The sequence below is a fragment of the Cavia porcellus genome, unplaced genomic scaffold (assembly GCF_034190915.1).
Source record: "Cavia porcellus strain 051 isolate PalLab524CR breed Dunkin Hartley unplaced genomic scaffold, mCavPor4.1 scaffold_5, whole genome shotgun sequence".
Classification (NCBI taxonomy): domain Eukaryota; kingdom Metazoa; phylum Chordata; class Mammalia; order Rodentia; family Caviidae; genus Cavia; species Cavia porcellus.
Window position 1 is genome coordinate 108,818,877 of NW_026947488.1, and position 16,212 is coordinate 108,835,088.

At 34.7% G+C, this 16,212-nt stretch overlaps 1 pseudogene; it reads left to right on the forward strand.

The window, feature by feature from the left end:
- Positions 1–13,576: 13,576 nt before the first annotated feature.
- On the forward strand, positions 13,577–14,519 carry LOC106026868 (olfactory receptor 5H17-like; annotated as a pseudogene).
- Positions 14,520–16,212: the final 1,693 nt, after the last annotated feature.

Here is a 16,212-nt window from a genome sequence, read left to right on the forward strand (position 1 = left end):
GTCAGGCCACCACAACGCACTCTTATGAATCAGGAGTACGTTCTACTGATTTTCTGTTTCTCTTTTGTTTTATTTTAATATATTTCATTTGAAAGATGATAAAGCTGAACAAAATAAATAGAATAAAGCCAATTGGAATAGAACAATAAAAGCAATATAGGACTTCAAAACAAGATAATAGGAAATCAACAATGGTTACTGTAATGTCTCTTGTTGTGTTCAAAATAACTGCCCACACCATGTGAAATAATAAAATCAGACAAAACAAGACAGAATAAAACAAAAACTAACACAACAATGAAAACAATATGGTAATTCATAATAAAATAATAGGAAATCAACAATGATTATCATCTTCCATTTTAGAGCCTTCCTATGCTGTCACTTTCACAATATCCACTGTACATTTTGGGACCTATTTACTCCTTCAGTTTTTTATGGTATGGCCATAACAGAACACTCACTCATATGAGTTTGAAACATCTCTCCCATAAGCATAATCTCAAGTTGCATCCATTTAAAGACCCTTGAAATTATCCTTCTTTATACTGAGTAACTTCCCATAAAAATACCATATCTTTCTTATCCATTCCGTGATTGATGGGCAGGACACCCCTGCCTTTTTTCTGGTTTTCTGTCTCATGGAACACTGTTTTCTCTCCTTCAACTTCTGCTTTGTGAATTTCGTTTTGAGTTAAAAGTTTTCTTGTACACAGTATATTCATGGATCTTCTTTCTAGATACACTCTGCCTGTTTTTCCTTTTATGGTGAACTGAGGCCATCTACATTAATGATTGTTGTAACTTGCATGCATTGGCTTGTCAGTGCCATGCTAACCTCCTGCTGTTGGTCCCCCACTTCTCCCCTCTATTCAATTATCTGCCCTGTTTGGTAGTCCCCTTCTGTTGCTTTTCCTGGAGCTGTGGTCATCTTTATGTTTCTCTAGAATATCCTGCAGCACTCTCTTGGGGTTGGTTTGGCGATCATGAATCCCTGCAGTTGTTATGTGTCATGGAAGTATCTTATTTTTCCCTTAATTTTGAAAGATAGTTTTGCAAGGTATATCAAAGCACTGGGTTGGAAGTTGTTTTCTTTCAGGATTTTCACACTTCATTTTACACTCTTCTTGACTTGATGGTTTGTGTTGAGAAGGTTACTTGATGAATTTTCTTTTATAGATGATCTGTCTCTTTTATTTAACAGCCTTTCATATTGTGTTGTGAGGAATATCTGAGATCTTGATCATTACTCTTCTGGGTGTAGATTTATTTTGGTTATGGGTAGTTGTAGTTGTATATGCCTTGCCTATCAGTATACCAAGTCCTTTCCCATGTTTGGGAAGTTTTCTGCTCTTACATCTGTAAATAGTCTTTTTATGTTATTCTTGTTGACTCTTTATTTGCTGATACCTATCATTCTTAAAATTTTTATTTGTTTTGTCTTGCAACCATTGTATTATTCTTTCCTGGTTCCCTGTTATTTTTAAGAGATCTTTCCTTTCACAATCACTACATGCAATCCAGACTTCAAGGTCTGAAGGTCTTTCTTCAATCTCTTTTGCCAGTTTTTGCTGGAAGTTTTTAATTTCTTTGAGTCTGTTTTATGCATTATATTCCTTCCTATGTGTTCATTCAAATTTTCCTTCATTTTCCTATGCTCCTCTTTTTTATTTGTGTCTTCTCGAGATATATTCAGCAATTCTTTCCCTTTGTGATTTCTTTTACCTAAGATATTATTTCTGATCTGATTACTTCTACAGCCTCAAGAATTTGTTTCTGTATTTCATTTGCTCTCCTTTCAGTGATTTCAGGTACGTGATTTGCATTGTCTTCTATGACTGTATCTCCTAGACTTGTTCTGTGTGGACTGTAGTTCTGAGATTGCCTTTTGCTACTTCACTTTGAAATTTTCCTGACTTCCTTCTGACAAGCTGGTTGTGGAGTCCAAAGCACTTCCCACATTGGCCACCCATCCATGGTGTAGAAGAATGGACCAACCACCTGGGTTTCTCTAAACCCTAGTTCTTGGGGAGGCAGTGGTGCATGGGTGTGTAGGGATTCCAGACCCATGCAACTACACTGGGGCTTCCTTGATGGACATAGGTGTGTGGCTGTGTTGCTGCTGCTTCTCTTGGCCTTCTCAGGACTCCTCTAATGGTGGCAGAAATACAGGGTGTATCTGGCTGTTTCTCCCTGCTTGTTCTGGTTCCCTGAGGAAAGCAAGCGTCCCAGTGGCAGCAGGTTTGTAGAGGGGGTGTGGCTGTCTCCATTTCCTGTTTCTCAATCAAATGAAGCTGACATACCCATAGTAATGGTGACAGTATTTTTTTTTAATGATAGTGGTTTCTGTCTTTTAATGTATACTATATCGGGGATGGGGATTTAGCTCAGCGGCATAAGCACCTTCCTTGCAAGCGCACCGTTGTGAGTTCGATCCCTGCTACCTATTAAAAAAATTTTTTTTAAGCAAAAAAAATTATATTATATCTTTCTTGTTTGCTGCATATTACTTATATAGAGTTGTGGGTTACATGTTGGCATGGGTTTACATGAGTATAACATATTTTCTCATTACCCTTCCCTTTTGTTCCTGAGTCTACTAAGCCCCACATCTTTCTCTAATAGTATTTCTTACAGTTTCAGATCATCTCTTTCTCTTTATAAAATTATTTTACATTCTTCCTGTGAGACAAAATGTGATATTTGATGTTGTGAGTTGTGTTTATTTCACCCAATCTGTGGGCTCTTGTTTCATTTTTATGTAAATTACAAGGCACTTTTATACAGCATTTTCAATTTCTTCTTTAAATCTCTTGTAATTTTTCTTGTAGAGTTGTTGTCATTCCATATCTAGGCTTATTTCTAAAGTGTTTTTTCTTTTAATTTTTTGAGGTGATGGATATAAAAGATATTATTTTGTTATTTTTCCCCAGAAGGTTTGTTATTGGGATTTAGAAAAGCTATTAATTCAGTTTGTGTTGTTTGCCTTACCACTTTGCTGAATTCTTAGCAGAAATAAACATCTTCAGTGCACTTTAAGGATCTTTTACTGAATGTCTATTGTCTATAGAGATAATTTGTTTTTACTCCTGTCCTATTTGCATACAATTGTTTTGCTTTTCTTGTCTAGTTGCTCTAAAATTTAAAGTCATACAATTTAAAAAACATAGCAATAGTGGACACCATTATCTATTTCCAAATATTTAGGAAAAATATTTCAGTTTTTACCCATTAAATACCACATGGGAAAGCAGTGAATTCAAATTTATTTAGATTTTTTTTTCAGTCTGTCAAAGCATCAGATGAAGCCTACCCAGAGGCAGCAAGACCTTGTGCTTTCTACAGGATTACATAATACAACAGCAAAGAAAACAACATATTGAGACACATGCACAAAGAAGAAAATATTCCTGACAATTCTAGTCTTCATTTTTCTACCTAGTCATATAGTATTTGTAACTTTTTACAAACCTATTATATATTCATTTTACTTTCAAAGAATAACAAAATTAGTCACAGTTTATTACTTGGTGTGACAATAAAAAGATCTGTGTCAATGTAATACTGCATGGGTTGGTTGTTGAGCTTTCCTGTTGAACTAATAAACAGAAATAGAACATGATGATACAAAAAGATGATGCAAAGGAATCCCTTGTACCCTAGAATTTTCTTTTGTACCTCAGCTATGGAGAAATACTCCAGTCCTCTTGGAGGCTAGGATAAAAAATTATCAAGCTCAACATAACCACTAAGTCTTTTCAGATTCATTTGGAGGAAGAAAAATCTTAAAATGTACAAGTAGAAATTTTAGATTCAAGTTCAATGGATATTTGCATATACCCTGGTAGAAACATTTCTCCTGGAACTAAGTCATCTAAATCAACAGAGCATGAATTCATACAGTCAAAAAAGACTAATTTCACTAAAGAATCATTCATAATGAATGGTCCTAATTTTACATCTGGTGCTTAGTGTCTGGCTCTTGAATCATTTCAGTGAGTAAAATAGCAACATATTTAAGGCTGGCTCAAAAGATATATTACTTCCTGGAGAATCTTTCCCTCCACCACCAAAATATCACTACCTAGCTTTTATTGTATTTTGGTCTTAATAGGGGCAGTCCACTCTTCTATCAAACTAACTTCTTCAGATGATAGAAACACAATACAGTTTACAAATTCAATTAGTAGATACAAATTCTCACTTTTCATTTGCTGTATTTTTTTTTCAATAAAAGCAATGGAAAACCAAAATGGATAAATTTTTTGTAGGAAATGTTATTTCTGGCATATTTATTGCACGATGGAATACAAGTCTGTGTTCGTGTGTCTTATTCAATTATTTGTTTCCAATATCAAATAGATGAGACATGGTAATTATTAAAGTACATGAATTATTTTCTTCACCATTTCTGAAATCTGAAGAGTCCAAAATAAGCTATTCCTATGTTTGGTGTTAGAGGCACTTATTATATCCATTTTGTAGTTGTTTTGTAGAAATGCAGAACTCAAGAGTTTTGGTGTCATGATGGCATCAATCTAGATTTTAGAAAAAACAATGGGAGGCCAGAGAGATGTTCAAAAGAAACTTATACATGATGTGTAGTTGTGTCACTAAAGTGGAGCTATAATGAGGAGTTGAAAAATTCAGAGCCATCAGGAATATGCATGCTGATTATTACAGTTATCATATGATCTATGACCATCAAGACATGGAAAGTGAGGGCATGAAATATGGATAATCTACTCACCAATTCAGTGTGTATAAAGCAGTGGATTTAGACCTTAAATGTTTAATTTGTTTCCTTCTTGCTTTCCATGTGGTTTTCGGACAATTACTCCATTCTATGTGCTGATGTCTCCCTTGTGAAATATGAATGCTTATCTTTGTTTCCCATTGCATACTGGAAATATGTGACTTGTTGGGTTTTTTTTTAAATTTTATTAGCTATCACAGAGAGAAAAATTTTACCCAAATACACAGATGAGGCAATTTTCATTAACGTTGAACCATATTATTCCTTTGGGATAATTGAGAATGGAAGGATCTGTTTTTCATTTTGTAAAAATTATGAACATTTGAGGCCAAGAGCAGAATGCATTAGTGTTGGTTATAGGTCAGTGGAGTCCCTGAAATGTTCAGGTATTGGAAACTTGGTCCAAAATGTGATGATATTATGGGTTAATAACACCTTTAACTGGTGGCCTAATGAACTATAAAAAGTGGAACACTAAAAGTTACATTTTTTCCTTCTAAAGGTAGATGACCACTCTAAAATTCTTGAGGCCTAGTTCACAAATGGATACCTACACATCTCAAATGGCTACCTACATTTTAAATTATGAACAAATTTAAAAGTTCATAATTAGAAAATAGCCCGATTAGAAAATGGGCAAAGGTGCTTGGGAATATAGTTCAGTGGTGCTTTAGCATGCACAGAGTCTTTAATTTGATCTTGAGCACCACATACAGAGATCAATGAACAAAAGACCTGGGCAGATGTTTTGAAGATGAATATATGCACATAACAAATGAGAATACAAAAATAACAGGCTGTCTTAATCATCAATAAAATGTAAATAAAATCACAATGTATGTCACAACTCACTTATTCAGATGTTCAAAAAACTACTTGTACTGGAAGCTACAGTGAAGAACACTTTCAGTCTAACAGATAATAAAATGAGTTAAGTAAAAATGGTACCAAAAATTAAGAAGTTGGTCAATATAAGTCAACTTCCAAACATGGTAAGAAATATCCCTGTATATCGGGTTACTTATTCCAGATTTTTCAGAGTTTTTACAATAACTTCTCTTTCATCTGTGTTATATTTCTCTATACACAATTCTTTCTCATTAGCAAAATTCCAAGCAATAAGTGTGATTTATTAATGAAAAACCAGTGCTACTATTTGTGCTTTCATGATTGTCTGAATGTTGAGAATCAATTCAAATCTTTTCTTTGTCATAGTCACTTGGATTTTGAGGAAGAACCAAAAGTTGCAATGTCAGCTCCAGTGAAGAATGAGGATACATTGTATTTTTTATGAACCTGCTTTTCTGTTCAACTGCCTTTAAAAGCAGTATTCACTATAGTGAATATAACTATGTGTTTGATCACATCTCATAGAGACACTCAGAAGAAAACTTTCAGAACCGTTTTAGAAAGAGCAATGATGACTGCATGAATGTGTCACTAGCAAGAGAGACTCTTTTGAGGGGATTAATTGCAAACTGTATTTTGACTGTAAGTTGTAAGTTTAATGATATACAGTAATATGTGACAACACCTTGCGTGACTTTTTCCCCTATGTTTTCATTCATGAGATGAATGGAAGCTAAATATTTTATTTAACAAAAACATTTTACTGTGGAGATAATTATACATCAGAGTCTTCATAAATCTAATATAAATTCCATAGTATGTATATTGAGTTTTATTTTTCTAAATGAATGTTTATTCACAAGTCTTTCGTTTACAATGAAAAGAATATTTGAATATTTTACTACCATGTTCACAGTCCCAGGTGGTTTTCTTTCAACTTGGGGAAAAGAAAAAGTGCTGGCCTGGCCTCCCATGCTTTTTGTGATCCTAAGTCCTGATTCCTATGTTGCCATCTAACTTCTTTCACTTCTTATTCTGCAGGTTAGTCATGTTTGTAATTTTTGTTTTCTCTAGCATCAAGACTCTCTTGTAATCTAAGTCCTTCAATGATCAGGATGCTATAGGTGGTGGCTCAACATGTATCGAATGTTTACAAAGTAAGACTCCAGAACTTGGTCCCAGAGCTACTGAAAGAAACATGCATTTTAAAAAAATCTCTAGGTCATTATTGGGCTTTGTGTTTGAGAAGGGTAGATATTGATCACCATCCCTTGAAATGTCTTTGTTTTTCTTTAGCTACTCCTTCTAATATTAAACTAGTAGTTCTTCTCATCAAGTTTAATTTAAAGTGGAAAAGCTATGTATTTCTCTAGGCTTGAGAAGAGTTTTTATGAGGAACACAGATATACTTTGAGTCAGTTTCAGTAAGCAGCCTGTATCTTCAGTTTCACAACATGCTTTGATTAGCTCAGACAGAACCATACCAATCAAAGCCTTCACAGCAGTACATTTTTGATGCACTCTGGTTCCTATAATTAAACTTGAATTATCCTTGAGATGGATAATATTGGGTGACAATGCAATGTTAGTTCTTAAAATGTAAATATCTATGTTAACTTGATATTTATGATTCCAGAAGTCTGTGACACCTGGGGAAAACCTAGACTTCTTGTTCAGGTCCATATTTACAAAGCTCAGTAGAATGATTGCAGTTTTTCCTTCCGGGATGCTCTGGTACTCTTAGGAGAATTTCAGTTCCATATTTCCTCCATCTGTTAAAAAAAAACAGTGATATAAGTGGTGACACCTGTATTCAAAGCAAAAAACATTTTATATAAACTGCATTTCCTAAGAGTGAGACATGAAAATAATTGTTATTTTCCATTTTGAATTATTGTAGTTTTTTCTGTTTTGTAAGGACTCATACTTTTCACAGATCTCCAATGATTTTTTTTCAACATATAGGTAAACTAAAAATAATCCTTAAAATTTATTTTTACGACTTCCGGGAGAACATGGCAGACAGATAACAGCAACTACCGGAGGCTCTCTGAAAAACTAGGCTCAGAAGCCAGGTATGGTGTGGACTAAAGAGACATAAGCAGGTGGAGTTATGCTCTGCTGACTCAGGAACGAACTCGGCTGAGAGAAACCAACTTGGAATGCAGTCCTGGTGCTAAAACAGGAACAGAAAAGTCTCGCTGCTGAGGCTGGACCCTGCACCATTGGAAGCCATGATTTGGGTTTCCCGCCGTGCGGCGGCTGGCTGCCTCTACATCAGTTTGGCAAGGAGAGAGACGCGCGGAAACTCTGAGAACGGGAGTCTGCGAACGGAGTCGAAAACAGGACGGACAGGGAGGCATGTTCTGACTTGTGGCGAGGTGAGTGAGAGAAACTGACACTCCACCACAGTTTGACTCCAGCGGACTTTCTGGGCCCGAGCAGTCCTGCGGGAGCAGGGCGTGGTGGCGACTCCAGCCACACATTCCCCTCTCAGGCGGGATTGGTGAAAAGTGCCTGGCCTGCGTGACGCTGCCGGCGGACCCGGTAGGCTGGCCCAACCCAGATCCCAGAGCCTGACGGAGGCCGGGAGGGGCGGGCCCCCGCGTAGGCTGCCTGGTGCGCAGCAGTGAGTGGGAACACCTAACTGGCGCAATTTGATCAGGCTGTGGCTGACAGGGAGAGAAGCTGGGCCTCTCATATAAGCTTGCAGATATAAGGAACAGAGAATATGGGAAGAGGCAGTAACAAGAAAGGCTCCTCGGCCCCCAATTCTGAGAAACAGGCAATAGCAGACACCGCACCAATACACATAAAGCACCATATAGAGAACCTCATAGACCAATTCAGGAATGAAGTTATCAACGACCTGAAGCTAGAAGTATGCAAAATAGTTAGAGAAATGCTAAGCCCCACCCAAGAAAAAACAGATGGTGGAATGGAAGAACAGAAAAAGAGGGGAGAATTGTTTGATGGAGAAAACAGAGAAAGCATAGAGTACGTGAAGCAGGTTCAAAGGGACTATCAAGAAATTAAGAAGTCTATCGAAGACTGGCATAACAGCTTGAAAGAAACTAAGGACAGACTATCTGAACTGGAGGGCAGAATTGTAATATGGGAGAATGAAATGAAAAACTTCTTAAAAATAACAAAGAAACAAACAGCAATAATACAAAGGCAAGAAGATGATAAGAGGATCCATAACTTAAGGATTAAGAACATAAAAGAAGAAGTAGGGACACAAACAAGTGAACTACAAAAGCTACTCACAGAAATAATCCAGGAGAATTTTCCTAATTTAGCAAAAGGTAAAGATACTCAGATGTATGAGGCATACAGGACCCCAGCTACCTACAACCCAAACAGAGCAACACCCAGGCATATAATAATAAAAATTCCAGAAATTCAATACAAGAACAGAATATTAAAAGCTGTCAGAGACAAGAAACAGACCACTTACAAGGGAGCACCCATCAGAATTACAGCAGATTTCTCTGCACAAACCATCAAATCACGAAGAGCGTGGGGGGAAATAATTCAAGCTTTGAAAGATAATAATCTCCAGCCAAGATTGAGATATCCTGCACAACTGTCCCTGGAAATTGATGGAAAAACAAGGTGCTTCCAGGATAAAGAGGAACGGGGGGAATTTGCAACCACCAATTCAACTCTACAGAGAGTATTGCAGGATATTCTAAAAAAAGAAAAATACAAAGAATCCAGAAATAGTGGAGGCCACAACTAATGGAGCAGAGAACAAAGTGAAGAAGACAAACTGACAGCTACTGACAGAATAAGAGCTCAACAGAAATGAGGCAGAGAAGATTGGATGATAGGAACAGCTATTTTGGAGAAAATGACATCTTAATAGGTAATACTGATTTAGTATCATCTTGTTTTGAAGTCTCATCTAGCTTTTGTCCTTCTGTCTCCAATGGTCTAAATAGGTTGTATCTTACTGGATTTTATTATGTACGATAGTATAAGCAAAAACCTTTTAAAGACAAGGAGATTATACAGAAACCATTATTCATTTTCTGTTAGTCGATTCTAAATACTCTGTAATGCTGTCATTCTCTTAAATGGTTTTACATTGTTTTGATATACTTAATGCTACAGTATATGAAGTTGTACTCAAGGATTTCAAGGAAAGAGACAATATGGTAACTACTTTTAGGTCAGGATTATCTGGTGGTGAAGCACTATTCTGCTTAAATGGTTATGTTTTGATCTGTGCTGTTTCGTTGTTATGCCCTCTTTTATCTCAATCTCCACTCCATTATTTACTTTTTTAATACTTTTTTTTATTTTTATCCTTTTAATTAAAGGAAAAAATAGCAGGATATATTATAGTAACCCACTTTGACTTTCCATTACCTCGACTTAAAGCCCTGTATTACTCTCACCATCTGGTTTTTAACTGATGTTCCCCTATTCTGTTTTGCTGGATAGTATCAGGTTTGAAAATTTAGGCACCAGCTGTGAAGATAATGGGATTCATTATAACGCCCATTCTCGTTGACTTTTATCTACTTTTGAAGACCTACAATGTCTCCAATGGTTTGGTTTTGTCGGTTTTGTTCTTTACTGTTTTTTTCAATTGTATTATAACTAATGGTATAGGCAATTCTATTAGAGATAGCAGGAGGCATTATGGTAACCATTGTTGATCACCCTGTATTATGTTTTCACATTATCTATTATGTCCACCCTTTTGACTTGACCGATTCTGTTCTGTTATGTCACATTTGGTTTTACTCTCTTCCAAAAAAGTAATAAGAACTGTGAGAGCAATGAATCCCAAAATGTGTAATAGTCATTGTACAAAAGAGAGGAAAAGAAAGTGCTCTAAACTATATAACTGCATGTATATTTAAGTGTATAAGATAGAAAATGATATCACAGAGTTTTATCGGATCATTGAACAGAACTGTTTGCAGTATCATTGATGGAATGTCCACTTTACAAGCTTTAATTTTGTGACTTGAACAATTATTTCTAAGATGACAATATGTAATCAATTAACTAGTGATTTCCTACTGTTCATTTTTTTCTGCAAATCTGTATAACTTGTACATTTTCTCTGCTTTTTTTTCTTTTCTCCTTAAATAAAATTAAAAAAAATATTTTTACAAAAGTTTAAAATTGTGTTTTTTTAATAATTTAAATGGGGTGTACAAGATACCAAAAGATCCAGATGAAAATTGTTAAATAGTGCATTGTATTATTTTACTTTTGTGGAAAATGTGATAAACAATATTGCTTGAGAGGATTTTGAGATTTAATGAATTTATATGGTGATCTTTAACTTAAATGATTTAAACCTAGGTTTGATGGATTGGTTGATGCATTCCTGACATAATGATTTTTACCGAAGAAATATTTCTGCAATTTATAAAATGGTTCATTGTGTTTTATGAGCCATAACATTTTAAGATGTCATTTAAATACTGGCAGACCTTTCACCCACTCTTCATGGTTTTATTATTTTATGCAGATTAAAATATGACAAAGTGCTATAACATTGCTCCCTTTATGCATTAATCAGTGCCCACACACAACTGAATGTGATTATTTTTAACTATGTTGTGATTTAGAATTTCACAGAAAGATTTCCATTCCTATTAAAAATATGCTCAATGTATAATTTTGGAGCTTTTGTTTATAAAGTTCCTATTTTAGAGTGCAAGCTATTTCTTTTTGATTCTTTTTTTTAAATTGGAGGAAGCACATTTTGTATTCAGATTACAACTTTTGCTGGGAAACGTTGATGTACTCAAAAGTGGAAACTGAAAAATCACTTAAAAATCTATCATCTAGAAAGGGACATTAAAAGCCTGTGATTCAGGCAGAAACCTTGTGAGATGATGAGCTTGGTTACATCACTATAAAGAAACATATTCTCATGCCTGATTTTTTTATACTTATCTACATTGATGTCTTCTTTATTCTTTCTGTCTTATTTTTGTTTACTCACCCCAAATTCACTTCAAACTTCTTCTGTCCTGTTTCTTTCTCCATTTATTCCTGTCTTCTTTATTTTAAAACTTTTATTAAATTCTGTGCAGGAATTTTGGGTTAAATTTGGTTACATACAATAGGAAAATCGCAAACATTTTTATAATACGGAGTATCCGCTTTCATTCTTTTATTGTTATGCTACTTGTTGCCTATATACTTTCAAATGTTCTCTTATCTTAATTTTTTTACAAAACAGAAACTCCTGTTAGTGAAGTCACTAAAAATTTCTTCATTTCTACAATCCAATAATTTTACTAACTCCACATCTATTAGAACATTTGTGTTGGTACTGGGTGTTATTATTTACTTTGTGTATTACTGGAGTACACATTTTCTCTTTCTGTCCACAAGACCCTGCTTTTTTTCCTTCTGTTTGGGGGGGTCAGGCTACTCATGATTCTTTATCTTATATCTTGCCTCACTTTGTTCTATCCAATGCTTTGGATACCAACAATAGTTGAGTTTCTCAAATTGAAATTGGCTCAAAGTAAAAACTTCTAGAGAGATTACAGTTATCACTTTGAAATGGGTAGACAAAAAGAAAACAAGGCACCCATGGGCAGCCAAATTAGGCCCCAATGTTATCATAATACAGATTGCTATTGCTGCTATTGGCCTTAGATGTCACCACTCACACTACCAACGTTATTGAGGAGGAGATGGGTTGTATTTGCTGGAATCTTGATATTATTGCTTTTGGAACTTTTTCGTTTTTGTCTCTATATATTTCTCTACATGTCTGCATTTTGGAAGTCCTAAAATGTGGGTTGCATTGTACAAATCTAGATAAAAGGCCCTCAATCTAAGTGCATAGGGCATGGTATAGAAAGCTTTTTCCTTTTTTGGTTCTCAAGTTAATGGTAGCCTTTGCTAAGCAAATAAATGTTCAGATGCGGCCTTGTAATAAATGACATTTGTCCACATTCTAATTACCAATCTCTTTAATAACATTTCTTCACCATTTTGCCTGCATCTCTTTTCTTTGTGTATATTTGCTCAGGTACAGATTACCCATTATATCCCTCCAGCCACACCACTCCAATGACATCCATGGTATTTCTTCAGTTAGTATCTAATAGATTAATACATTTAGCTAAATGTTCCCTCTACAAATCTGACAAGTTCACAATTTTATTCCTACTGATCACTTACCCAGTAACCAAGGGACAGTCTCTGCTTCACTGTCCACCTTTTAATATCCAGAGTGAACCCTAATCCTAGTGATTCTCCATTCTCTTAATTATTGTAAATGCCACATCATATATGGAGAAGGCATAACTCTTAAGCTCACATCAGTGGAACATTTTAAAAATACAATTCTTAACTCATTCTTGAACTTTTGACTATTTCTAAAGTAATACCTCAGACTATGTTTTCTTCAGTGAACTCCCCTAGGCAATGGAGATGAATAATATGGTTTGATAAGTATTGGGCAATAGCAATAGTATCCTGAGTATTATCTCTAATTTCAATGTTGTCTTCCTGTATCTGTTATGTATACTGCTAAATATTTTAACCAAATAAAATATTATTCCACAGTTTAAAAAATCTTAACATATATACACTACTTGAGAAATAAATTTCAAATTCCTTAACATGACATTCAATTCAGTTTATAAGCATGAAATTTCAAGTTGCTTTACTCTCAGCTCAGAATGTGTAAGATATAGAATTTACTACTATATTCAAGGGTTCTCAATAAATTTGGAAGATTATCTCTCATTTTCTCTAAACCTTACATTTTGGGTACATTTCTTGAACTAAATTAATCAAAGTATTTTCCTTCCAGTTCCTGCAAGCTTTTTTTCTGCCACTGAAGTTATATTTATTCTGAAAAATGTATGTTATCATTTTAGATAAGTGATTTTTATCACAATTCTTTTTCTACAATATTCACCCTGGAAAACCTCAGTAACTTAGAGTTTTTTAAACTACATTTCATTGCAGACAACTTCCAGTGAGGATGTGGAAATGAAAAATGCAACACTGCTGACACAGTGTGTCCTCACAGGGCTCCCACATCACCTGGAGTGGCGAATCCCCCTGTTCCTGGCATTCCTGGCAATATACCTCATCACCCTGGTTGGGAATCTGGGTCTGATTACTCTCATCAGGAAGGAGCCTCACCTTCACACACCTATGTATTTTTTCCTTGGGAATTTAGCCTTTGTAGATACTTGGTTGTCATCCACTGTGACACCAAAATGCTAGCTAACTTATTAGATACATATAAGATGATGTATTTCCCTGCATGCATGATACAATTTTTTCCTTTGTAGTCAGTGCAACCATGAAATGTTTCTCTTGGCAGCCATCGCTTGTGATCCCTATGTGGCTATATGCAAACCTTTACTTTTCCCAGTCATTATGACCAATTATACTATGCAGACAGCTATTAGTTTTATCTTTTGTAGGTGGATTTCTTCATGTCTTAGTTCATGAAAGTTTTATATTCAGATCAACCTTCTGTAATTCCAACATCATACATCATTTTTATTGTGATGTAATTCCATCGACAAAGATATCCTGTACTGATCCTGCCATTAATTATCTAATGGTTTTTATTTTCTCTGGTTCAATACAAATATTCAGCATTGTGACTATTCTTGTGTTTTATACATTTGTTCTCCTTACAGTTTTAAAAAAGAAATCTGAAAAGGGTGCAAGCAAACCCTTCTCCACTTGTGGAGCCCATCTCTTCTCTGTGTCATTATACTATGGCCCTCTTCTCTTCATGTATGTGCATCCAACATCTTCACAAGCAGATGATAAAGATATGATCATCTCTCTATTTTGTTCCATTATAAATCCAGTACTAAATCCATTTATCTACAGTCTGAGGAACAGACAAGTGATGGAATCACTGAGAAAGTGATTCAAGAGAAATGTTTAGATCTCTTAATAATATCAGCTCTTAATTAAAATACATTTTGAAGAAAATTTTAATATTTTAGTAGTATTCAAAGATTATCACAGTCACAATTCTACAATGCTGTTGAATTAATTTTTTTGTACTTTATTACCTTCTTAAAACATTTCCATCATGTATGTATAAATGATTTTAATGTATTATTCATGTAACACCAGAAAAATTAAAGCTAAAGAAAAGTGAAATCATTTTACATGCTGTGTTATTCCATTATAAATATACTGAGCACAACACACAATTTCTCTTCAAATGGACTTGAGTATGATAAGTGTACAAGGATTATAATTTGATGTAAATTGGGAATCAGATCAATTTTACTGCATTGTGATGGAAGATTTGTCTTTGAATGATAAGAAAATTCATGAAAACTGCTAACCCTCAAAATTTTCTTTCATTCTACTTGTTTGGGAAATGTAGAGTTTTACATCTGGAGAGGTTTAACATACAGAAATATACACAAAAGCTTTAACATGATCTTAAAAATGATATGAGATTTAAGTAATAAGTTAAGGAAAATACTAGGAGATTCCCTTAGTTCAGTGTGTTTGAGTAAAGAAAAGAGATGTGTTATATCTCTGCTTCTGGTGCCGTTCTTAGGTCTCTTCACAGATGTACTTGTTTGTAGGTAACGTGCCTCATTAATCCAGAAAAATAATAGATTAAATAATTAAGCATGGATGAACATGGATGAATTATTTAATAGATTAAATAATTAAGCATGGATGAACACTTCTAGATAAGAAATGGCACAGTAGAAAACAGTTTTTTTATTACTCCTTTAGAAGATATAAAAGAAAGTCCTTATCTTTTGAAGTATACAGATATGTCACATGAGGGACTTTAAAAGAATATTACCAAAGTTCAAGTAAGCATAAGATGGTATGATACTATAGTGCCCAACATTTGCCTTGGAAAACAACTCTTAACTGTTAGATTTATGCGCTCTTGATATTGTTTTAGTTTGTGATAAATTTTGATAAATGTATCTTTGCTATTTACCTCTCTTTCATCCTGCCAACACTGATTTTTCCATACTTTGCTGTCAAATGATTATTCATACACAAGCCACAGAATAAATTTCATCCTTCTTCAATAACTTTTAGTGGACTGTATGTTTTATGATTTTTCTGACAATCATTGGAAATTTTTTATTATTTTGCATTCTACAATATAGTCTGGAAAGAAGAAAAACAAACAGGTTTCATACTAGTATTTTGCAGTTTTTTCTACAGTGATATGTAAAATACCATTTATAGATATAGTTTCCATAAAGATATAACTACTTCTAATAAAGTATAATGTTTAAGTTACCACTTAGTAGCTAACAAGAGTGAATAAGCAAAAGCACAAAACAAAAGAAAAACCTCTTGTCTCTAGGGTTTGACTGAACTGCTTTTACCAAAGTGTATTCCATTTTCAACTAGTGGAGATATAAGACATTCCACAGAAAGAATCCTGAAGTGCTGTATCCTGAAATGCAGAAAGTTATTGACCTCTCATAGAATGACCCCTGGGTACAGCCTGGAGAGAGAGACCAATCAACCATGGTCTAAAAGTGGTCAGCCAGACCATAGCAGCAGATTTGCATTTGGTTTTTAAAAATACCTAGAGAAACTGGTTGAGGTTTGAATCTGTGTAATCCCCATGCTCTACCAGA